We start from the raw sequence: 25,295 nt of genomic DNA, 5'->3' as shown, positions 1-25,295 counted from the left end.
GAAGGATGGTGCTGTGCTGGATTTTCCAAAGGGATAAAACATGTTAAGGACAATACATGGCTCTGCTAATGTAGTGCTTCTCAGTGCTGTAACCTGAGGGGCAGAGAAATTTATTGCCAGATTTCTGAACTGTTCTTGCTGTTCTAACAAAATTTGGCTTCAGAAAAATAAATTTTGTGACTTTTTACCTCTATTACATGTCAAATGAACCAGACATAAAGCAGCAGCCTGAACATGATTCCTCTCCTGGTGTCACAGCAGCTGCCGTCAGAGGAAGGCATTTAGTGACACTCTTCACTGAGACCCTTGCTCATTCTCCTCTCTGCTTCAGAGTGAATCTGCAACTTCACTCTGTTTCTCAATCACCAGGAAGCAGATTCAGTCTTTGTCTACCACTGTCTCTCCCTCACAAGCAATTCCTTAGTCCTCCTTTGCCAAGTGGTGCACACCAGCTCCCCCTYGCTTAATTTTCAAGTGCTTGGATGGCCCTGTTGAGCTGCAATCTTGGACACACCTGTTCAAAGGAGCTCAGCCTCAATGTGTGCATGGAAWGCTGGTCCTTTGTTTCTGCAACAGCATGATATTTCAGATGCATCTTCAGTGTATAATCCCCAGTAATCCTCAGTTCCTGGTGTGCCTAGCCAGCAGTCCCTAATTCTGTGTAAACCATCCTACAGCTGTCTTTATTATATCACATTACTGTTTCCAAGCCATTTCCCCAATCTATCAGCATTGTATTGAATTCTATCTTCCAAAGTGTTACTCAACACATTTCCTGGGAATTTGACTCACAAGAAGGATCAGATCCTGTTCCCTCTTGTCTCCTGCTTCCCACTGCAAACCTTGGTGCATGATCTGTTCATGCCTMAGGGACGTGCAGTGCAGAATACGCTGAAGGTGCCTTTTTGTTGTGCGTTACAGCATTTCCGTTCCTGTGTGAGCTGTCAAACCTATTCAAGACTACTTTGCTCCATGGATTCAGGGAATCATAGGATCACAGAATGGTTTGAATTGAAAGGACCTTAAAGATGATTTTTTCCAAGCTCTCTGCCATGGGCAGGGACACTTCCACTAGACCAGGTTGCTCCAAGCCCCATCCAACCTGGCCTCTAACACTTCCAGGAATGGGGCATCTGCAGCTTCTCTGAGCAAACCCTGAATGCTTGATACAACAAAAATGGGCAGAAAATCTGGGCAAAGCTTATTTGCCTCTCAACAAGGGAAGGAAAGTGTTTTTCTATTTTTAATAATGCAGGTTTATTCTTACTTTGGCTAGGGGTTATCACATCCCTACTAGGCAGCAACATAAACCCCAGCACTCCAGGGATGTGTAGCTRCTAAATGCCCCTGTTGGTGACACTRGCACCTTTCCTGGGCTGAAAGRGTCACAYAGAGCCATGCAGATGCCAACTGCAGACCCGTGCCCTGTAAGCATTTAGCCCATCCGTGTCTGCTCACCTTCTCGAGCACTCGGTGGAAGTAAAATGCTTACACGATCCCTCTGCCTACAAGGCCTTGAAATCTTTAGGGGGCCTGGCTTTKCTGCCTGGTTTTCCATTGACAGGCTGATAGAGACATCACAAATCTCTCCAAAGGCCAGTCACTAGGCTTCTTTCAACATCAAAGGGTGTCAATGTTCACTCTGCCTCGGAGCCCGAGGCAATATAAATCACACATGGATATGTGAACTGAGTGTTTGAGGTTAAATTCTCTCTGTATRCACAAAAATTTCACCTTGGGTAACTGATACTCTGGTGTTGTCTCCCCATCAACATCAAATATTGTCTGTAAATCATAATATCCCAACGGAAAACAAAGTTTTATAGGTGGAAAAAAAATGAACTAGGGTGTTGTAGGAAGAGATTATAAACTAATTTTTAATATATGTTGTAATTATCTTGGAAGAAAAGTCAGTAAACTGATGTGCTTTTGTTGGGCTCTTTCAATGCTCAGTTACACTCACGTTCTCTGAGCCTCCAGTGAACCACCTTCCCTGGATCATCCCTGATGCGTTTCCTCCTAAAAGCTCTTGAGCAGCTCAGGACGTCCCGTGGAGCACCTGCTGCCCACAGCACTCCTCCCTCTCGCATCTGGTCATCCACAGCACGAGCTGGGCTGCCCAGATGCCACCTCCTGTCTCCGGCCATCAGCTGGAAAAGGCGSAACACCCGGCTGGTGGCTGTGGGGAGAGTCTGATTCACCCTGACTGGCGCAGTTGTGGCACCTCTGTGGGGAGCCTCTGCCACTTCCAAACAGGAGAYGGGACAGCTGGGGCTGTCACTAAATTACACTGCACAAAGATAGCTCCGGTGCCTGCCTGGCCTTCTGCAGGTGGGATTCGGTGGCACTGCTACATCAGCACATTCACACGACACCGCTCTGCTGCCACCAGGCCCTGCCTGCTCCCCACAAGCACCTGATGCTGCTGCTGCCCCACAGGACTCGGGCCAGCATCTTGCAGAGCATTCAACAGATCCTCCTGCGGGACAGTGCCAAGTTCCCGGGGGTTTTGCTGTTCCCGGGAAAGAAATGGATGTTCAATTCAGGCTGTTGGCTACTCGATAGTCTTGCTCAGCTCATCTGCACTCTCAGCAGCCGGTTACATCCCTGGTTCAGCAGGGCAGGAGCGGAGCAGATGGAGCTCGGCAGCCTCTGCCTCCTCCTGCAGAGAACAGAGCTCRCCCTCCCCAGTGCCACTGCTGTTCCTCACACCAGAGAGGGATTTTTCCCTTGGGCAGCCACCCAGACAGCCTCCAAGGCTTTGCACTAAGCAGAAACRGGAGCTGGGAAACTACCTGCCTTAAACGGTGTGGGTTTAATGAGATTTTTTTATGACCTCTGCAGCAAATTGCCTGTGCTCAGTATTGTGTTGGAGTAAGTAACACCCGGCAGAAATCGTAGCGAGGCAGTAATTGCGGAGTAGCTGTCTCAGATCTCCGTGCCATCAGGCAGGGATTTCATTTCATACATTAGCCACAATTTGCATATAATCATAGTCATAGTTGCATATAATCAGTACATCCCTTTGAATGTGAAGGAAAAAGGGGTGAAAGCTGCCCAGCACTGAGGAAATGCATGGAGTCACTGTGGGTTTTATGGATTTCCCCATCACTCTCAGCCTGCCAGGGGCTGCATTGCTACTCAAGTCACACAACCCCTTAACACAGCCTCTGGATTAAGGCAAGGAAAATCTGTTTGCTTGTCCATTTCTGGAAGGTTTTAGTGAACATTGGGTGGATTATACATCAGATTTTCCATTATTGCCATTGCCCAAGCTGCAACAACAGCAGATCCCCAACCATCCTGAAATGTATCCTAAAATCTTTTTTTCTAAAAGGCTGTTTCATAGAAATAATGACTCCTCAAAGGTATGGGGGAGAGTGGGGGGGGAGTGTCTCCCTGCTTCATTCAGCAAAGGCTAAGCACATGCACTTCAGCATTTACAGGTACCTCAGGAAGAGTAATTTTTCTTCCCAGCTCCCTTCCTTCTCCCACCAAAACATCCACCTGCTCCTCAGGACCATGTYTGCATTCTGACTGATGCCAGATGTACCCAGCACTTCATACCCTGAGTTGGTTTTGGTTCCTGATCTGTCCCACTGCTCCTCACCATMACAGCAGGAGGGAGGATGTGAACCTGGCCTGTGGGATCTCCTTGGGAGATTATTGGGACACCCTGGCAGAAATGAGCCATGTCAGGGGAAGGCACCAATCCAAAAATTGATTCTGTTGTGTGTCACTGAAACATCCTGTGCCTTGCCAGGAGGGGGACAGGCTGGTGGTATTACATAGAAAGCAGCTTGAAAAGTCAGAGTTGATGGTCAGAAAAATTTCCCCAATCACCTCACTTGAGGAGATATCAGCTCAACACTCCAAAGCCRGCAACCACAGCCAGAGAAGAACTACATTCTGGCACACAGAATCCTTTTTTTGGCACAACACTGTTAGAGGCAATGTTTCAAGCTGTAACTGGGGGAATTGTGGTTCACCAGAAGCCTGAGTATTTACACCTCTCTGGTCTGTGCTCTTGAATGTTCACTCAGAGCCCATCGTTCAGGCACCTCAACACCTCAGTCCTGCCTCCAGCTTCTCACCCAGCAAAAAGCATATTTTTTTCTGGGATTTTAAACAGCCTTAAAGGACCACCATGGGATTTTTCACTCATTTCTGCCTACTATTGTGAAATAATGATGTGAAAATCTTCATGTTTCAAATAGCATTTGTCTCTTTCTGGTTCTTTTTTTAACTGCAGTCTGCTCAGCTGCAGTCAGGGAATGATTATCTTGCAGAAGTTGTACCTTGTCCATTGACTTGCTSGGCCCATCTCATGTCTAGCTTAAAATCTGCATAATGAGAAGAAAGCCATTTTCCTTGCGATCCATTCTCCTGTTCAAAACTCCTCACGTGCCAGGTTGTTGTTTTTTAATCACACAAAATGGTCTATATTAATGAGCTCTGAACTCCCATAAAGATAGATCTAAAGCATAAAAACACTAATATGCCCTGTAGCATTCGGTGCTTTGAACACAGAATGGCATCTGTGTGAGAGTGTGATTGCAGGCAGCTATGGAAACCAGTGCCAAAAAATGAGGAAATGCTGAATAAGTCGTGCAAGATTGGAAAAAAAAACGGGAATGAAGATATTCAATTTGCATTAAAAGGCCTAGCTCGCTAGCAGCCCAAATTGTGCAACTTTCTGCCTTTAAATGATTATTTTCTGGCATTCTGCTGGCAATGTGGAGATTGTCTGTCTCCTGGAAGAAMATTTCCTTCTCCCCCCAGCCCCCAACAGAAATAAAGGTGAGCCAGTTCCCAGGTCAGCTGTCGCTATTCCAAATAGGTAAAGTTTTGCAACCGTGGAAAAGTGCAAGATCTTCCCTCATCTTTGTGTTCATCCTGAGCAATTTCCTTCACATTTCCAGATGGTGCCAATTAAGAGTAAGAACCCCTGCCCTAATGATTGTTAACAAAATAAGCACAATCTGAAACTTTAATGAGTAAAACTAGAACCACATCATATGTCCACRAGAAGCCAAAATGAAAAGAACGACTGCAGTTGGCAAACACTTGGGTGGCTGCATCTAAAATTCTAAAATGCTAGAGGTTTTCTTAGCATGTTTTAAAATTATAAAATGCTAGATTTTATTCTTTATACTAACGGCTGCCTTCTACTGCTCAGCTCAGTGGGATTATTTTGAGGCTTAGAGATAATCATTTGGATAAAYTATTCTAATCAGTGACAGAGGCAGGAACATTGGGCCATGTGTAATTCATATTAGAAAGCATTTTTCTAATATATTATTCAGTTAAYTTTATTAATCAGTAGTTGGTAACTAGGATAGCATTCATGCTTTTCAAAAAAAATATCAGCAAGTCCTGGTTAGAAGAGATCACCATCGAGACATGGCTAAAACCACCAGCTAGRAATGGAAGCTACATAAGCTTCAACTGCAAACCACATTCACGGGGTTTATGTCATGGSGAGGCAATTAATAATTTCACCAATTACCCGGGGATATAATGGATGATCTGTCACTTGAAAATCTCGCCTTGAGGGTGAGCATTTACCAAAGAGCATTCTCTACCACAGCTGCGTGCAACTTTCCTCAATTCTCAGTTTTCTCAAAAAAAATGCACAATGGATGTTTCACCTCTTGGGCAGCAAAACTTAACACTTGCCCTGTTTAATTCGTTACCTTTTTCTGACKGCACAAATCAATCTTGAACCCTGGGGTTTGTGGAGCATGGTCAGAAAAGCCATATTTTTGCCTGACCCAAAGTTATAAATTTCATAGGAGAATTTCTGGCATAATACCCATATCAGGAAAAGGTTCTTCTGACCATACAGTCTATAAATCCAAAAAAAGATCTGCTGGAAATGCAGTTAAGAGGAGTTAAACCAAGTGAGTATCAGATAATACACAGCTTCAACTTCACTTCAGGGAAATGACAGAGAGGTGGGGGTGCCCACCATGGCTCCCGTCCTGTCACAGCAAGTGGGAACTTTGCAGTGGATTGGAAGAGGTGGAAACTWATGAAGGACATGGGAGATAAGAGAAGTGAGGTGGGGCAGCTCAGAGGTCCATCTATCCCAGTGATTTCAGGTGTTTTTCAGCAAGTACAGGGAAGCAACAGGTACCCCAGGACAGCATTTTATGGCACATTCTTACAGAGGCTTCCAGAACAGGGAGGCAAGGAGATCATCAAGTGTAAGACCCATAGATTTCCAGCTCAAATCTCTCCTTAAGCCTTCTCCCTACTCTGAAATCACCAAGCTTATAATACCGCTTGGGAAGCGAAGCAGGCGTGTTCCCAGACTGTCCTGCAGAGAATAACAACTGTCTGCCATGGSACCAGAAGATCCAGTTCAAAACTTGAAACCCACAACTCCCTCTGAGGGACATATAACTCCTCAGAAAATCCTCATTGCCAAAGAATCTTCTGAGAAATTCATAAATATCACATCAACTCTAACAGTGAGGTGACTCCCACAAGCTCCAATTCAACTTCTGCACCAGTGTAAAGCCAGCTGTGGTGGGTGGYTAAACACAGGGATGGGGGCTCCTACAGCTAATTTAGGAAGGTAGATGGGAAAGAAYCTTTGGATTAGGAGGAAACCTTGGGGGCTTGTTCAGACACAAGGAGTCAGTTTAGAAAGCAGATTAATACCACACACAGGGATTTCTGAGCCAGCAAGCTGAGCTKTGCTTCACACTGCAATCAAAAAAATTAGAGGCAGCAAAAGGTTACATCATCCAGGTCCTAATCCAGAGATATACGTACTAAAATGTGGCACACGGTTAAATGCTTTGCTAGGTCAGAGACCTAATTTGCTCCCTGTCAGTTGGGCTGTTCTCTACCAGTGAGCTCTGCGGATGGCATTTGGGCTAATTACACTCTGCTCCTGGCCACTGCAAGAGCAAAACCCAARGCATGAATCCTCTGGCACTTCAAAGTGCTGTCAGCACTTTACAGATAACAACAAATGATAATAACMACCTTTGTGTTTGAGGTCTGTGTCCAGGGTGGTTTCAGGGGTGATCAGATGTGGCAGAGAGATTTCCAAGCCAGTCAGGACAGAAAGATGCCCCAGATACAAATCTGAACACAGAGTTATTTTTGTGCACTTTCTTAACTCACCTCCACTTTCAATTTCCAGACATTCCTGTGAACCATCCCTCCCCAAACCTTGCACTTCGGATGCTAAACTGTGCCATTGCTGGGCCTGATTTTAGGCTTGCAAAGTACATTTGAGCTTGCATGGCTAATTTGCATTAATACTTAACTAATTTGCATGCACCTATACAGCAGATGATGGTCATTCAGGAGCTCTCCAGCCCCTGGATTCGTCCACTTGCTGCAGGTGACTTGCAKCCCCCTCCCCTCACAAACAACATTTAATACCTCTTTGCACCTGCAAACCTGACATATCCCTGGGCATATATTTTGAGCATGAAAATTCCACAGTTGCTTTCCTGATCGTATCACCATCACTTTGTTTTCTGAGATTCAGACTCATTTTTAAACCCATCTTCTATTGAAACATCTATTCCACCATGCAATAAAGAAACTTCACTCACCCAAATTATTTTAATAATATCTTAAAGACCAATAGCATCTGGCGAGGGCCGCCAGCCAGGGCTGCAAACACTAGATGGCACTTTGCAGCAAGGAAGGTTAAGAGTTTATGCAAGTAAAYGCAGACCTCATTTACTGCCCTCATTCACACGGCTAGATATTTTGCTCACTGTGTCCTTGGCACTTTCTTGATCCTAATACAGTGTTTAGTCCACTGAAAAAAAAAATCTGATCGGTTTCCAGAGAAATTCTTGCTTTCATCAAAGGATAGCTCTGCTYTGGTGATGTGATTACTTAATGATGAGCTCTAGCTTATATTAATGTCAAAGCACTTTGTGTTTTGCATCAAGATGGAGCATATGCAAAAAGCAACCTTATGAAAATGACCTGGCCAGATACTCCAAAGGCTCCAAACCTTTTTCCTGATTAAAATACAAAACCAGAGCCAGTAATGGCCTTATTGTCATTTACCAAATGCAGCATTAGGAAATGAAGTTGCTGCTTCAGGCTTAGGGATTCCTCCTGCCTCTCATACCAGGCTGTGTCTGGCACTTCTCGGAGCATTTCAAAGGGCCAGATGTTGCCCTTGGATCGTGCCTGGAATTTGCTGGCCCAAGGGGAGCTGAGGGATACTGTGTTACAGCCACACTGCAATCGAGCAAGAGAAAATGGTGCAGCCTGGCAGAATGGGCTCCTCCTTGGAACAGTGACAGGGAGATATGCAGGTACCTCAGCCTCTCCTCTGGGTTGGCTGAGGACAAGGAGCTGCCCTTTCCCAGCTGACACCTGGGCCAGCATTCGTGTGAATGTGGCTCCTTTTATTTATCCCTGTGGCTACACTGGAATAGTAACCCACAGCCAGCCTCAGCCTGCCTTGCAGAGCAGGTATGTGACCATGGTCTGGGGCATCCTCCTCCTCTTCTGGAAGCTGAGGTTTCACCCCACCCTCTCCCAAGCCTGGCCTCCAGGCAGCACCCAGCCCAGCCTGTGCTCAGCCAGCAGGGCAGGAAAGTGGGCAGAGGCCACTGTAAACAACTTGCTGCTCTCTTTAGGTGCAAAGGTAAACGGGCACCCATTACGTGGTAAACATGATGCGTGGAAGGCTGAATGCTGCTCTCAAGACACATGAGGAGCTGTAAGTGCCCACTCTCCCAGCACTGGGCCCCTCTGCAGAGAGCTCGGTCCCCACAGCACCTTCCCAGGGACACCTACACAGTCTGCAGTGTCACAGCAGTGGCAGRGCAGAAAAGGCAGAGGTGGCAGTGCTGGCCCTACAGCCAGAGAACAGAAAGGCCGTGTCCCGAGTGCAGGGTACACACAGTGCACCACGGGCTGCAGCTGATGCCCTTCTTCACCTCCTCCTCCAGACATCTCCCGGGTAACATCCAGGGTAAATCTCYCACTAGTGCTACTTCACCTCTTCTGGAAATATTTTTCTTTCCTTTTATAGCTATTATTCCTTCTTCCTTTTGACTGTCAACTGYTGCTACTTCCTTAGAGCAGCAGCGCTCCTGCCCAGCCTGATCTTTCCCAAGGTCTTTCKTAGTTACTTTCAAAACAGACAATGCACTTCCCACCTTTTGTAGCTTTATCCCTCTCTTTTAAAGAAAAGATTTTTACACTTTTGAAGTCATCACCTGGATTATTTCTTTTTGTTCTATCATCCTTTACTATCTCCTCACCAAGGGCAATGTTTCATTGCTTGGAAATATTTCTTTCTCCTTCAGGTCACTCTAACAGATCCTCTTTTTTTTCCCAGCAACCAGTCAGAAAAGCAACTTGCTTTTCCCCGAAGTCTCAGCTATGTGGTTTCTGAATTAACCAAGCTGCTGGAAGAGTCGATGACACATTACATAGTTTTTCTTACTCCAGAAAGAACTGGATGATTCTCAAAACCAGTTCCAATTTCCCATGCTACCACAAATATTGTCCTTCCCTAATTCAGCTGAGTTCACATTATTCTCTCTCTCTTTGGCCTGTTTTACATCATTTCCAATCTCCTCAGACAAATTCCAGGCACATTCAATAGGATTTCTGCCTAAGCAYTGAACAGACATCTTGAAGTTGTACCTCATGCCCACAGCCATGGTTAAACAGCACCAGTAACTACCAGCACACTGCTGGCCTCCACCACTGGCTCCACCAGTGATGCCAGAGACAATGAAACAAGAGAGAGAACAGAATGGCACTGGCCTGGAGCCTGCTGGGGCCACGCATCAGCWGCATGAATCCAGCATGGGACCAGCGTGGAAAATTGCTGGGACAGGGGAAAACTCTTGTTCTTGGTCCCCCCTTGGGGAGCATGACACAGGAGCTGCAGGCTGGYGGGTCCAGGGGGTCCTTGCTGCCCTTGTTGACCCCTAATGCTCAGCAYCTCCTGTCCAACACCCACACAGGGCCTCATCCTGCACAGCCTCTGCTTAAAAAACCCTCCAAACCAACCAATCAACCAACATCAGATCGTAGCATTTTCCTCCATTCTTTCTCATCAGACKATAAGCCCTATTAACCTAATAAAGACACTTCAATCTCCTTTCAGTTCAGGAGAATTCCCCCCATTGTTCCCACAGAAATCTCTCGGGATGTACTGCCAAGAGCATGCGTTTGCTGTCGYGTTCCAAGTTGCTTGAAATAACAAAGAATTATCCTTACAATTAAGATCAGGCTGTACAATTTAGATACGTGCCTTAAAAGAGTTATTATTCTCTGCCACAGATGTATTGTTCTTCCCCATTTAATTTTATTTACTTTTTTAGTGGATGCAACAGTTATGCTGTCATTTATCGGAGAAGAAGGAAGCAGCAGCTGCAGAGCTGTGTATGTAAAATAAACACAATGTGTATGAAACTATCAGAAKCTCAGGCTTCAAGGAGGAGAGGGGGAGGATTGCTTTTAATAAGATCTCATGTCAGTAAAGTTGTGAGATGGAACGGCAGGGTCATACCCTATTAAAAATAAGAGTGGGAACAAATTCTCTTATTTAATGGAACAGCAGTGTGAGCTGTGTGCGTACAGACAGTGGCCTTAATTTAAAAAGTAAAAAGCAATTTGGTCATTCATGTTCAGACTTCGGGCACTCCACAGAGCATGCCGAAAGCATTCATTTCCTTTTAACCCTTTGGCTGCAAGACTTGTAGAGCACAGGGGAGGCAAAGCCAGGGTGTATTTATCCTTTGAACAGGAYTATTTTTCTCCCTGTGGTGCTGTGCAGGCAGCTGGCTGATCCCAGGAAAGGCAGGTGGGAGGCAGGCATCCTGCTCCCAGCTCTGATGTTGCTGCTTGTGTTAGCTTGGGTGAATCGTTTCACCTCCCATCAGCACAAACACAGATGCTGACGCTATCAAAGGCTGCTACTTGTTTGTTTATTTGTCTGTATTAAGCCAGTGACTGGGAACCCCCAAGCACGAGAACACCCAGAGCAGAGGGCTGTGCCAGAGCCAGCTGTGCTGTATTCCCAATACAACATCATATGTTGCAACTCAAATCTGCCACACAGGATGCCCAAAGTGCTCTGAGGACATACAGGCACAGTGAAAGGCCTGTTCTAAATCCAGCAGGGGCAAGCACAGCAAAAAGGGGGCAGTGGCTCTGGGGGTCTGTCTGGGCAGCTGCACCTCCAGCCCCTCTGCACTTCGTACACCATCAGAACCATGGGGCACCAGGACCATGAAATTCAGGTTGTATGAACACCCTTAACACACGTTTCATAATAAAGCTGAAAACATTTTTTAACAGAGCTAGATTCACACAGAGGTGATAATAATAATACCGTATTGACTCCAGTGGTGTATCAGCATCTGCTCCAGCAACACATGGAGCTGCACGAGCTCCCAATGACTCTGAAACAACCAACCTTGGWGGTATTTTCCCCAATGTGCTTACACACACACACACAAGTCTATTGCAGGCATTATTTCAGTAATAGCATAATCGTGCAAAACATGTAAGTATTTTCTGTAATTGTATAATCAGCATGTAATTACACAGAGAAGAAAATATAAACATTTATTAGACAGGTGAATGCATTTATTATTCAAATACAAATTTCAGTGGTAACTGAAACAGAGCCAGCCTGTACCTGTGTGTGCAATTAATAGAGAATTGGAATTAAATATGTTGTGTTTATATAAATAACTGATACACCTGAGGCCACATTTGGACTWAGAGAGCACAGTGACAATGCATGAAAAGGCATCAGAGATGGCAGAGGTGCAGCTGCATGAGAAACCTGTCCCAGTTTGAGGGATCTCTCTTCTTTTCTCTCCTCTGCTGAAAAATGAACAGCAGTAACAAAAGGAAACTGTTGGAGCTTCTGTGGTGCAGCTGCAGGGTGAGCCCTCCTGGTGCAAGGAGACCATCTGACCACAATGTCTGACTCTAGAGATTATGAAATCTCTGTCTGGACCCCTTAGACCCAACAACCTGACCTGATAAAAAATAATACAGAAATTCTGAAGGAAAAGCWGTTAGATCTTTGAGCTCCTTTCACTCCTGCTTCTCCTGACATCATCTGTAGTCGGCCACTGGAGGCAAAATTAGGCCTCTAGGGTTTTATGTCTCATCTAGAAGAGCCATATTCCAGAAAAACAAACCCATTAGCCCAAGCACCTTCCAAAAGAAATATTTTATCATACAGAACRGCTCATGGATTCAGCCTTCACCAAGGACCGTGCTTCGATCACAGATGGGAWCTTGGGAAATGCACTAAATCACAGATGGTATATTTCTTCCTATAATTCACAAAATGGGCTGTTTCCACTGCTTGCTGGGGTTTTTTTCCCTTCTCTGATTTTTATATTTTGCACATGGCAATTGCAAACATGGATACAATTTTTTAAGAGGGCCCTTGAAAACATTTTATTTTAATGATGCCGGTAATCTTTTCCTGTTCAGTAAATTGAACACCAAAATATCAATCTTTTCAGAAATTAAAACATACTTAATTTTAATAGGATTGCATTTATGCTTTATATGCCTTGCATATTTATCTTCTGTGTGATTTCTGTTTTCTTGGATAAGCTCGACATTCCCTTGTTATCTCTTGAAATACTGCATCAGCCACAAGCTACTGCCTAGATTGAGACAGAGCAGCTCCTGCTGCTGCCCACTCACAGGCCACAGACAAATGCTGGATCCCACATTCCTACTCCTTACAGCCTGTGATATCTTAATCATGATCCACAGCCAGCTGAAGACAGCAGCACTGCCCAAATTCACCCTGTTCCCTTCTTGTCCTTGGCTGGGGTGATGTATTTGAGTACTTTCTAAAATCCCTGTACAGTCAGGAAGAAGATAGAAGGAGGGAAGGGGGAGAAGCAGAGCATTCTCTGGCACATCACATTCTTCAGAGAAGCTTCTCTCTCTCTTGTCTATGTAAGGAGCCTAAGGCAAGGCAGGTACTTCACCAAAGTTGGAAAAGGAATTTGGACATCCTCCAAACAACTTAGTCTTAAAACAACAGATGGAAACAGAGAGATATGGGGGTCCACGAGCAGTCAATGGCATTGTGATAGGAGTTTGCATAATACATGCCCGGCTCTGCACATCAGTGCATCTCCTCTTTCTAGCTGCTAAGTGACAGCAAAGAAAAGCCAAGATTGCATCGAATACTTTCCTGAAATTGCTTCATTGCTTTTCTATGTAAACTGCTGCTATAACTGACACAGTTTTTATTTGTTTGCTGGTAGGAAAGGAGGACAGCCTATACAATCTGAGCAAGAGAAAAGGCAGCTATGAGTAAATCTCTCTGTTCAGCCACGATCCAAAAAGACTTAGAGCTCCACATGTTGACATCAGCACAGTAATGGGGCTCCTACCAGCATCATGCTGAGATCCCATCTCTGAGGATCCTCTTCTATATCCATTTAACTTCTCCATCTCATTTGCTATCAGAAGATGCTCAAATGCTGTTGTCATTTGCTTTCTGTTTTGTATTTACTGATGTTATCAAATATTACACTTCACTGGAGGGTAATCTAGAGAGCATTGAATGCCCTCTTCAATACTGAGCTGCTCAAACACTCACGTGCCAGCAAATCAAACCGAGAATCCATGCAAGGCAAGGGTAATCTTTCCTCTGGGCTTTGAATCAGCCTTTTCAAGCATTRTTTCTAACTCACACTAAATAAAGATTCAATAATCCTTCAGCACTGGTAAGAGATGAGGATTGCAATGACACCTAATCACASTCTGGCTGAGCAGCTTTGTGATCTTCCTGACTCTCAGGAAATATCCCTGTGGCCACAGATCATGATTTTGACCCGCACAAGAGCAACTCCAAATCCCASCATCAACGTCTCAGACATGATCACACTTATCAGTATGATCTAATTGTGCAAAACTCACAACCTCACTTCAAATCCTTGCCAACACTCTCAATGCATCTCAGTGGGTCTCTCCTGCTGCCTTTTTTCAAGGAAAATTCATGTCTAACACCAGGTCTCAGAGGGGTGACAGCATCTCAGATCCTGCAGCACTCACCCACACAAACTCACAGCACAACAAAAACCAACAACATGGTCCCCCCATACMGGTCAGAGCAGTGACCCATCTTTGATTGCACCAGTGCTGCTGACAGACAAATCGACAGCCAGCTCRTAAGATGGTCTCCTGCTTTCTTCCTATCAGAAACAGGGACTCCTCAGATWAGCAGCTGCTTCTGGTCACAAGACCATCTTCCCTTCCCCTGCTCCTCGTTTAACATTTTTCTGTTGTGTGCCTCAGAGTTTTTCCACAGCCTCCCAGAACTAGCTCCACTATTTAAATACACATGGTGTAAAAAAAAAACATTTATTTGTGAGAGGGTTTTTTTAACTCCATCATATCCTGCTAACGTGTCCCTTTCCCAAGTCTTCCTCAGGCAGAAGTGGTGCTGGGCTACCAATATGGTTGCCTTTTTGGCTAACAAGGTGAGAAAAGACAGGAAAGCAGCCAGGCATCTGTATTTTCCACAGATCTGGGAGGGTAAACAGCCAGTGAAAAGTGGTGTGTGAAGGGTATTCTTGTGACTGCATCTCTGAAATCTCCCCATAAGGGAGCTCCACAGCTGGAGTGGATACTGCTCTCAGAATTTAATGCCCAAACCCTCTCCCATTCAGCCTTTACGAGGGTGAAGTGGTTATGAGCCTAAACGTTTTAGATGCAGTGAGTTTGTAGTCATGCCACACATGATTTAGTGAATAACTGATGCAAGGCAAAAAGATGGCAGAGCTCTGGGATCTAACAGCTGTGCAAACAGGCTAGAGAATTTAAAATTCAGGAAGCTGTATCTCCAGGAAAGCATTTAAAGGAAAAAAAATCCCTAGTGCCACATCTGGTGGCATCAAATTGTCATTATGACATGGTATTTAAGATGATTTAATGGGTTTATTGCTGAGTAAGAACCTTGGAGTTTGCTTAAACTACTGTGCATTAAAAGGATGTAACTCTTTAAATGATATTCTGACAAAGTACTGCCTAAAGAGTTCATTAWGTTTCAGGAACTCACATGTATGTACATCAGCATGTGTGTGTGTGTGGAAATAAAGAGACCAACAGACAAATTTGATCAAGAGCTGCACATCTCCACACACGTGTGTTTCATGATACTCTACACAAACTCACACGTGTTGTGAGAGGTATCTTGAAAAATTCATTCATCCCCTCTCTCTGCCTCCATCTCCTACACGTCATACATCCATACAGCAGGCAAGATTTCTGTCCACATTAATTACTTCTCACTTAGGGCACTGAATCAATGGGTGGTTTTGAAACAAAGGATTCAGCTACTAAAAACAGCATGGGAAAGTGCCTGGGAGAGGTTACTGATTATAGACAGCTTCTAAGAAAAGGTGTCCAGAAAAAGAAAAGGTATCTCTGTTCTTGCTGAATATTTTTTATGTGACTTAGTGTTTCTCTCACCTTTAGTTCCCAGAACAGTTCTCATTTCCTCTGAATGTTCTGACTTCTTATCTCAAACCCTTTCAGCTTGTTGATTTTAAATTCAATCTGGTTAATTCAAATTCAGGGCACGTTGCTCCTGAAGTCTTTTCACTGTTTCTGATTGCACAGAACAGGGCTGTTAATGCTGTGGGGTTTTGTCAGGAATGGTGCAAACTTCCTTTAGCACTTCTTCCTTTCAAATTAGATTGACATGAGGCATCACAGGCCAGTCAGACAATCTYGTGTTGGTGTCTCTCTCAGGGGTTCTCTCTCCACTGACTGCACATACAATCATAGAACCACAGAAAGGTTTGGGTTCAAGGGACCTTAAAGAGCATCTTGCTCCAACCTCCSTGCCATGGGCAGGGACATCTTCCACTAGACCAGGCTGCTCTAAGCCCCATCCAGCCTGGCTTTGAACACTTCCAGGSATGGGGCAGCCACAGCTTCTCTGCACAACCTGTTCCACTGCCAATTTRAACCTGTGAAATTGTCTGATGGAGCAGATTTGTCCAACCAAACAAACTCCTGAACAATTTCATCAAACCATCATARGCTTTTCTATCATCTGGTATAATTTTCCACCATAAATGCATCCACCTCATTCCACGCAAGTAAACTGTCAACAACAGTTTGGTAGTCAACTCCATGTGTACAAGAGGTTTTGCTCTGTTCCAGGCTGAATTTGCTCTTTAGACACCAGAAGTGGCCCAGACAGGGTGACATCAGACCTCTGCAGTGATGTGCCTATGCTGTGTAGGAAGAGATGTGTCTGCTTCAACAGATCTTCTGCTGCTGATCCCCTCCCTGTGATACCTCCACAGCTCAGGGCTCACTCTTACCAGCAGTCCACCCTGTAACACTTGGCTTCACAACTATGGCTGTAATGTCTCTATAATGAATTATATTCATTTTACTTTCTRTTTTTCCCAAAATCCACCTCTACAAAGCAGGAGGGAAGCTGWAGTTTGTTCCTTCTGAAAGTAAGACAGCTTCAATTCTAAATCAGAAGGGGTCTTCAATGGCCAAAGGGTCATTTTTCTCCCTCTCTCTTTTTTTTTTCAGAAAGGGTTTGATAGTGAAAAATTGGAAGAGGGAAAAAAATCACCTCAGGTTGTATATTGCCACTTCCTCTTGCATCGTGGTTAATGCAAACCTTTGATTAGCCTGCTGAAGAGACCACACATTCAATAATTTGAAGCAAAAGGTTAATGGTGTTATTACAACTATTATCCCTTTTAAAATCATTATCCTCTTGTTTTTTATGTCTATATTACCTTCACCTTTCCATGAACCCACTTTACCAGCTGTTTCCCTCCGTCATAAAGTTTGCTGAACATCATCCTAGGAATAGGATAAATGCCATGTTTTATCAATCAAGCCTAAGGGAATTCTCAGCTTCTCATAACCCAAACTGTAAAGGGAGATTATTATGAAGTTTCTATTTTGATGTTTAAATTGGCCATGAGTGAAATACACACTTAATGTCAAGGTGCACAATGTTGCAATTATGATACCATTTTTCTTGGGAAGCTTTACAGATCAGCAAAGTATGACAACTGAAGACTTAGAAGTGACTAATCAATTATCATTAATTTTAAATAGATTCTTCCTTTGAAGGACAAATAGTCTCTAGCAAAATATACAGAATGACTAAAACAAAGATAATGAAAATGTGCTAAATAGAGGTGATAACCACCCCATTTCTAAAGCATCTTCCCAACTCAGCACCAAAATCCTACTGACTTTCAATCAGACTTATCCTTCAAAGTGGAAAATATGAATTAACTCCATAAAAATTTTAGAGTGACACTGATCTCTAAATCCAAGGCAGTGTCTCAAATGTACCTAAAAATGCTTCTTTTTTCTCCAGAAACACCAAGAGGATCCAGTTTGCCTAACTTCAGTCACCTCAAGTSAGTTGATCATCATTTGAATTAAATCTTTGCTTCTTGGAATTAACTTCCTGGTACAGTTGTTTTATAGTTGGYATCTCCTGTAATCCATTTTTCTATTTTTTCAGATCCTGTGGACAACAACAGTCAGGGTCCACATCAGTCACACACCAAGCCCAAGTTTGAACACTGGGCCTGGAAGAACTTGAATAAACAGAAGAAATTTCCAGTGAACCTAATTAAGTTTGAAAAATGAAGTGTAGAGGGAAAATAAAAGCCTTAAAACGATCAAATTTTATAAGTGCTCAGACTTCATTATGCCAAATAAAATTATCACACTCTTCCTGGAATTTGAAAAGAATCTGTTAATGATAATGCCTCTACATGAAAATACATTCTTTACAGAATGGCAACAGTGCAGCGTTTACTGAGCTTTTAGTAAAATAAATGAAGTGCTCTGTGATYGCTTCCTTTGAACACAGAAAAATACAGGTAGCGCATACTAATGTTTTCCAACAATAGTGTCTATCAGAGAAAAGCTGTGATCTCTGCAGATATTTAAGCAGAAAAAAAACGCAGGCTCTGCCTATGCCATTTTTATAACCATGGATGCACAGCAGAAGTTAATGCCTGCATAACTTAGAGCATTGGTGGCAGCACAAGTGAGACATTTTCTTTTTCTCTTTTTAAAATTCGGAACATTTTTGCTACCAACTTCTGAGTAGTAATTTAAGACGATAAAAGGGGAAAAATTTTCACATGAAAGATGTAATAAGAAGCAGATTTCTACTGCAAAAGTCCTGTGATTGACGTGGTCTTGTCATTATCATTGAAAATAATCTTCTGGTGTGTTATAATGACAAGAGGAYGTGTAATGTTATTCTGATACAAGAAAAGCCTGTGTACATTCATTGATCCAAAGAATTCTAATTCACCCCATAGAGGAAGATAAGAATCACAACAGCAGGCAGTTAAAAGTCCATCTAGCCCTGCATCCTGACTCTGACAATGCCTAATATTTCATATTTCAGAAGACACTRTAAAAAGAGCTGCTTCATTGTGCACATGTCTAAAAATGAACAGTATTAATGATGTATTCTTATCTCTCAGGCTTTTCGCAGCAGGCTGACCACTGCTGGCTTCCACAATAGTTACCATGGCACGTGAGTTTGCTGTGGTCTCTTTTCCTTTTATACATTTATATTTATACATTTAGGTATAAGTGCATGGCTATAACATGGCTATAACACACAGATACATGCAATAACTGAAACTACAAAGTCCTAACCTTTTCTTACATCTCAGGATATGTTGTACCCTGTATTTTAAAAGGAAATACAGGTTTAATGAGCCATGACTAGTTCAGCTTTTTCATTTCTGTTTTAATCACAGCTTGAACTGCTACCGACAAACTTCTCCAAGAAATGTTGAAATATCTTCAAATGTGGTTAAACCACTAACTGTTCTAAAAAGCCACAAATTTAAGCACAGACTCCTGGGTTTTGGGAAATGGGCCTCATGATATGAAATGTGAAAGATTCCAGTTCTTCAGTTTATCAAAGGAAAGGTTGAGAGGATGATAACTCTTGATAAGCATCTAGAAAAATTCTGTAATGGGAATAACCCAACCTCATACAAAGTAGAAAAAAAATTACTATCTAGAAACTAGTGATTTCTACCTTGAATTAAGACACCATTGCCTTGAAGTAAAATGAAAAACAACACTAGGGACTAGAGAGAATGTGTTTCCATGTTTTGGCACCTTTATGGCAGGATTCCATCTACATCTTTCTAGGACATTCTGCTCCAGTGTTTGTGAGAGCCTTTGCTTGTAGGCACTTGAAAGGGGAGCAAGAAGTGACTCAAAAAGTCCTGGTCTCCCCAGGGCTGATGAAATCATTTGTGAGATTCAGTTTCTCTTCCATAATGGGACATGCTCATGGGAGGTACAGCTCTAGCCTAAGAGAATCRTTATAATCAGATTTCGTGCCTTGCAGCATCAGCTGTTTGCCCATAAATGTAAGAGGATTTTTTTTCCCCCAGATGTGTCAGTCAACTTCCATTGCTGGCTGTGTTCTACCTCCTCCAAAACACTGGAGCCAGGAGCTCCATGTCCTTTCTTGGACACCGAGAATATCCTTGGTTGATCCAATGACATGCTTTGCTTATGGGTCCACCATTATTCCCTTTTAGGGAAAGGTTCCTAAGATGTTGGATTGTTTTGGGGTAGCTTTTCTGCCTTCTGCGATCCAAGCTTAATTTCCCTCTTCACACTCCTCACCAGTGACAGTGCCCTGCTCTCACTTGTTCCTCTCCTGTGCTAAGCACTCCTTATAATGGCTGAAATACTGTTTTGGGCTTTAAGCTTAAGAAAAAGCAAGCAAGGAAAACTTGTAGTAGCAGTAGCAGCTTGTGATCCTGGGTTAGCTTGAACTTAACTCTGAGCAGTTACCATGAAAGTCCAAACCCTTTCACAGTGTTAGGAGGAAAAAGGTTCCACATCCTGGAGCAACTTTGGCTACTCCAGGCATAGGAGGTGCARTATCTGAATGCATTCATACAACTTACTTAACATCACCCTCTCTCTCAATCTCCAACAATTTGACATCAGGCTGAAGCACCTGATAACACACACTTCTTCAGGACAGAATCAYACTGTGTACTTCAAATCATGCTGAAATAGCAGCCAAAGCCAAATAACCTTGCTCCAAGTGAAAGCACAGATTCCCATCAGCRAAGCTCCACTGTGATCCCAGGCTACTCCCTGTCCTGCCCATCGCTCGTGTTATCTCAGGCTGCTGACTCCACTTTCCATCCATTATAGCTCTTATTCTACATTCCCTTTTGGCATAAAGCATTTCATCATCTCCATTTTCTGCTGAGGTAATACCTTTCCTAAGCCTGGGCAACAACAACAGCCCAGGTTGTGAAAAAAAGGGTTCAYATAGAGCGCCTCTGCATCTGCTGTGTTGCTGGACCAGGCTGAAAGCCACAAAGGTGACGGCTTCACCCAGACGCTTCCAGTAAATATCTCACTTGGAACAATCTTTACAAATTGTGGATATGCCACCTGTGTTTTCTCAGAGTTATGATCCACGTCACTGCTTGGTGTGAAATCGTCAGGCTGAAGTGRCACCACAAGGCTCACATTCCTGTTTACAGGAATGCTCTGCCAAAAGGTGAGTTTGGATCCAGGCATGCATTTCCCTTCAGAGTGAGGTTTCCTGGTATGAGATTCAGGTTCATCCCAAGTTCACATTTTTTCAGTTTAAATCTTTTYAAAAAAGCACTTCACAAAGACCTCAAACCCTCAAATTACAGCCCTTAGTAGGAACCAGCTAAAGCAGCACATAACYAAGAACCCAAATGAGTCTGTTAATTCCCCTTTCCCATTCTGGCTTCAATCCCTTGAGCTGGAACATCAAACCACGATCCACACATGAATAATGCAGCTGCTGTTTAAGAGTTGATTCAACAACAGAAATTTATATCCTCTCTTCATGTCAAATATTTATAGGAATATTCCTGACCACCTTGCTTTGAAGTCACTGAAATGCAGAGGGGTACATGATACAATTGTAGGAAGCTCTTCMTCCAGAGGAGCACTTCCAGAAGGCCACTCTAATTGTGCACAAGCCACAATCCCAATAAATCTTTCTGTCCTCAGGGGACAGCASGATGAAGAGATGTTCTAACCACATCCATTATTTTTCTCTATTCACACTCCTTGCAAAGCCTGTAGCAGCTGTAAACATCCAAAATCACCCTGCAGCAGTCCTCTGCTGCCCAGCTGAGCGCTGGATTTAGATCACTTTTATGTGCAGGAACGAGCTGTAACAGATCCTGCGCTCTGAATCACTATATAAATATTTAAGTAAACAACAGGTCACTCAAGTGTTTTCTTTACCAGTGCATGAAACAACATGATGGTCCATCACATGCTGGGATGCAATCCCAGTGCACAGAACTGGCGTGGGGATCTTTGTCCCGTGGGCCTGCTTGAAGCTTCTGCTTCATGAGTGACAGAGAAGGCCCTGGCACTGCCCCTGGAAGTTGAAAGGTGCAGTTTGCACCACCCCCTCAGGCCAGGGATGAGACACACCTCTCCCAGCCCTCAGAAGGTGAGGATAGGATATGTGACTGCTGCATGAGCCAGTGACTCAATGCATGAGCCTTGATGGTTTGGTTCTCTGTCGCTGACCTCATGCAACCTGCTCTGTCCTTCCTCAGCCTCAGATTTCTAYACTGGCTGCCCCACTCTCATTTGTGATTTTCCATTTTCCTGGCATAACCTTGAATTAAGACTGGTCTTTTGGCCTTCAAGTGCTTTGTCTAAATGGACTGTGTGAACCAGCACCTGCCCAGATAAAACCCTCAGATTCCTGGGCCGGTATTTCTATATTTGCTTTTCTCAATGCACCACGCACAGCACAATCCTTAAAACCATCCTTCCTGGTGTTTCACACACTGGCTGTAGTGACATATCAGACTAGCTGGGCAGCAGCTTGGAAAAGCATCTCTGGCTGCTCTCAATCTCCTCTCTGTAAATGTCACTTAATTGTCTAAGAAAAATTTGGCTGCCCTTTCAATTACTGGTAATGGAATAAAAGCAATAAAAGACTGTTCRTGACAGCAAGTGTCACCAGCACCCATTCGTCGCCTTCTCCTGCTGATTGGGAGGCCAGAGAGAATTCATGCTTCACTCAGGGCTGCATTTCTGGCACAGTGCTGATAAAGGAACTCGCTGGTAAAAGGCCAGGAACCAGGAAAAGAAAGGAATTGTCTCTCATCCCTCCCTGTCCTGACKCCATAAACAACTCCAGAAAGAGGATTTCTGGGTATCTGGGAGAGAAAAAGGCCTTCTATTCTGAGGGCTTTTGTGGAGCTCCAGGGTCTGTAGTATCTGCTTTCACGGGTGAACACTGCTCTCAGCCAAACTCTTCCTAACATCTGTCAGAGCTGGTGGGATAGTTGAACCTCTTTGCAGATAAAGGACAARGTAAATGGACAAATCCCCCCTCCTGTGCAGAAAGCTCAGGATGGGGTTTGCACAGTTCACTCACACACATTCTGGCTCAYGGCTCTTCCACTGAACTCAGCTCCAGCTCAGACACTGGGTCTTTGCCTGTTGTGTTTGGTACYGGCTAAGAAAGACACTTGAATGGATGTTATAGCACAACAATCTCAAATAAGAACTCCACAGTTTGTAAATTAGCTGTTAGCAGCTCTCATAAACMCTTCCCCAAACCCTCCTCCAGCAGCAGAAATAGCTCTTCACTCTCTAAACTGCCAGGCTATTGATTAAGAACAGAAAGGCTTAGTTGGCAAACTCCTGGTGCCTGACTCATWATGAAGAGCTCTGTCTCAGCTCCCTTTGAGCAGGAAGAGGACAGCAAATGCTCATCAAGTTTCTCACTTCCTTCCCAGTTACAGCTTGGATTCTTRAAAAACAGAAACCTTCTTGGCAGAAGAAGCTGTTACTGAGACCATTTCTTATCTTATATCTTCCACCCAAAAAAAAAGGTTATTTACATATTGCGTGTCCTTCCTGTTGTGGAAAGTTGGAGTCGATCCCATACTTTCCAAAACTCTTCTAGCAGGTTCAAGCCCTGATAGCCTATTTTCAATATGTACACTGAAATGAGTTAAAAATTAATTACTGCATTGAGAAACTATCCCTCTAAATTCAGTGACCCAACCMCAGCAGTCATTTTTAAATGAACCAGCAGAGCCAGGATATTACGAACTGCTGTAGGAAGATGTTCTCCTAGTTCCTTTCCCTTCACAATGAGTCTGTGATTATTGCTAAAGCTGTTCCAGCTTTCTGGATACTCTCCAATGAGACCTTTTTTTGTGTATTCTTTACTCTTATAAACTAATTTTTGCATTACCTGCATTATCAGGCAGTTCTTTCTTACACAGTCTCGAATAAAGCACCAAAATAAGTGGAATAAAAATATAATCATGCATGGCAATATATCTCCTGCTCTTTCACACCTACTCCCACACTCAGATAACCAGTCACACACAAACACCCACACCATGAGTGTTCATCTCCTCTTCCTTCCTTCTGGCTTGTCAGAGACTGAAATAGTCATGTGGTGGTTTCCACCATTCATGCGACAACGTCACTGTGTGGGTCAGTTAAAAGGCCTCAAACACCAGGAAGATGGGTAGATGAGAAAACCAGTCATTCCATAATGATAACAAGTTCTACATTTTGAATCTTGCTTGGAATAAAAGGTATCTTGGAGGGCAMACAAACATCTGGAACAAGCATCACCTGGCTGCGACAGAATGTTCCTATTAACTGTGTCCTCTACAGGCTAATTGCTTCAGTTATTGAAGCCTCCCAACTCTCTCKAATTCTAGGTAATGTTTTGTTTCATAAGCAATTTGCCATGTTTATTCAKTTCCCTATCTAGCTTATTTRCACTTGCCAAGAATGAACAGGAGGSAACATTTGAATGGTCACATAAACCCTTAAGAGAATTAATTACTTTTATACAGGATCTAATTCATGTAGGAAAAATGGAGGTTTGGGATTTTTTTTTCCCCTGTATCATACTGTCTAAATCAGTCAGTGCACACACACACATTGTACCTAATGAAATTCATTGAATAAAAAATATTCAGTTGGCACATCCAAGCATGGTCTCTTAGCTGACTAAAAAAAACTAATCTGATACGTGCCAGTGTGAAAAATGAAATACAAGGAAAAGGTTTATGCAAAACTAGTTGTGTCTGAGTATAATTAAAGTAGGAAAAACCCAAAATAGAACCATTTTATACACTACAATTGCCAACTACAATGCAATATTTGCAATTTCTATAAATAATTATTTCAAAAGCACAAGGGTATGTGAATATCCAACAATTCTTTAAATATCCAAACAACCATCATCATGACRAAATTATTAGCCTTACATAATTTTCATCATGAGCTGGCAAATGCATGGCCAAAGGYTGAAATAAAGCCCATTAATTGACCCCATCGGTCGCCACATTCCTTTTCTCCAGGTCATTATTGATTARCATGAATATGTGTATGAACCTGTAGCCAACAAAAGGCATCCCAAAGGCCTACCTGGCCCTTGGCAAGGACAAATGCTTCATCACCGAAGTACCTGGAAACACGAGGCTCCATTTCACAGGCTACACAGGCATCCGGGGAAAGTCAGGAGTTATCGGCTCTTTRAAAGCCAAGGCTCTGAGAGTCKGGAACACAAGTTTTGCTAATTTCAKTAATTAACTGAGTCACGTGGGAAGCAGCAGGCTGGTGTTTTGCAGCGCCTCAGAGGGATGGAGGAACGCAGGAAGATGCAGCTGTCAGAAGCTTGGAGCAGGCAGGTGACTCGSAYCGGGAAATGACTCCTCGGTCACCCRTGGGAATGCCGCCAGATCATCCACCGCACACACACCTCCAGGAAGATGCACTGCTGCCAGCTCGGGCCATCATAAAACATGACAAGGCCAACAACGGCATTAATTGTAGTGTGTATCCAGCAGAATCAATGTGTTTTGGTTTGTAGCGTGTCTTGCTTGGGGTGGCTGGAGGTGGGCGCGGAGCTGTCGCAGCCTCACCACTGTCGGAATAATCATTCTTGGCACGCCCACCCAGCAACTTTTCCACTGTTTGCTGGGGTTTCCCAAGCTTCTGCTTCTAAATGTAACAGCAAAACTTTGCATTTATTTTTGCGGATAAATCTTCTAAGTGTAACCTATGGATGATGTGCTGGGGTGTGACAGCATGAAGCGGGGTGCACCCATTTCACAGGGTGTACCCTTTGCCCAGGTACAAAGAGGGGATTTAGGAGCAAGTTCTTGAACCAGGGCGTTTCTTGTTTTACAAGCCGCAGAAACGCACAGTGTTTGTTTGGACACGAGGTTTCCACGCCGTCC

At 43.7% G+C, this 25,295-nt stretch overlaps 1 long non-coding RNA gene across 2 annotated transcripts in view; it reads right to left on the bottom strand.

Annotated features, from left to right (window-relative positions):
* The window catches only part of LOC130581734 (uncharacterized), a 127,338-nt gene that overhangs the window by 16,615 nt on the left and 85,428 nt on the right, over positions 1 to 25,295 (bottom strand). Inside the window, exon 1 of one of the 2 annotated variants that reach the window (XR_008966257.1) lies at positions 24,521 to 24,872. The exons of the other annotated variant lie outside the window; for it this stretch is intronic. This is a non-coding gene — a long non-coding RNA (uncharacterized LOC130581734). Of the gene's footprint in view, positions 1 to 24,520; positions 24,873 to 25,295 lie in introns of those variants that run through there. 2 annotated transcript variants of the gene reach the window in all.

This window comes from Malurus melanocephalus, unplaced genomic scaffold (assembly GCF_030028575.1).
Source record: "Malurus melanocephalus ecotype Western Australia unplaced genomic scaffold, MMel_1.1 scaffold_431, whole genome shotgun sequence".
Lineage (NCBI taxonomy): Eukaryota > Metazoa > Chordata > Aves > Passeriformes > Maluridae > Malurus > Malurus melanocephalus.
Note: the sequence above shows the minus strand (reverse complement) of the source record. Positions and strands in the feature narration are given on the sequence as shown.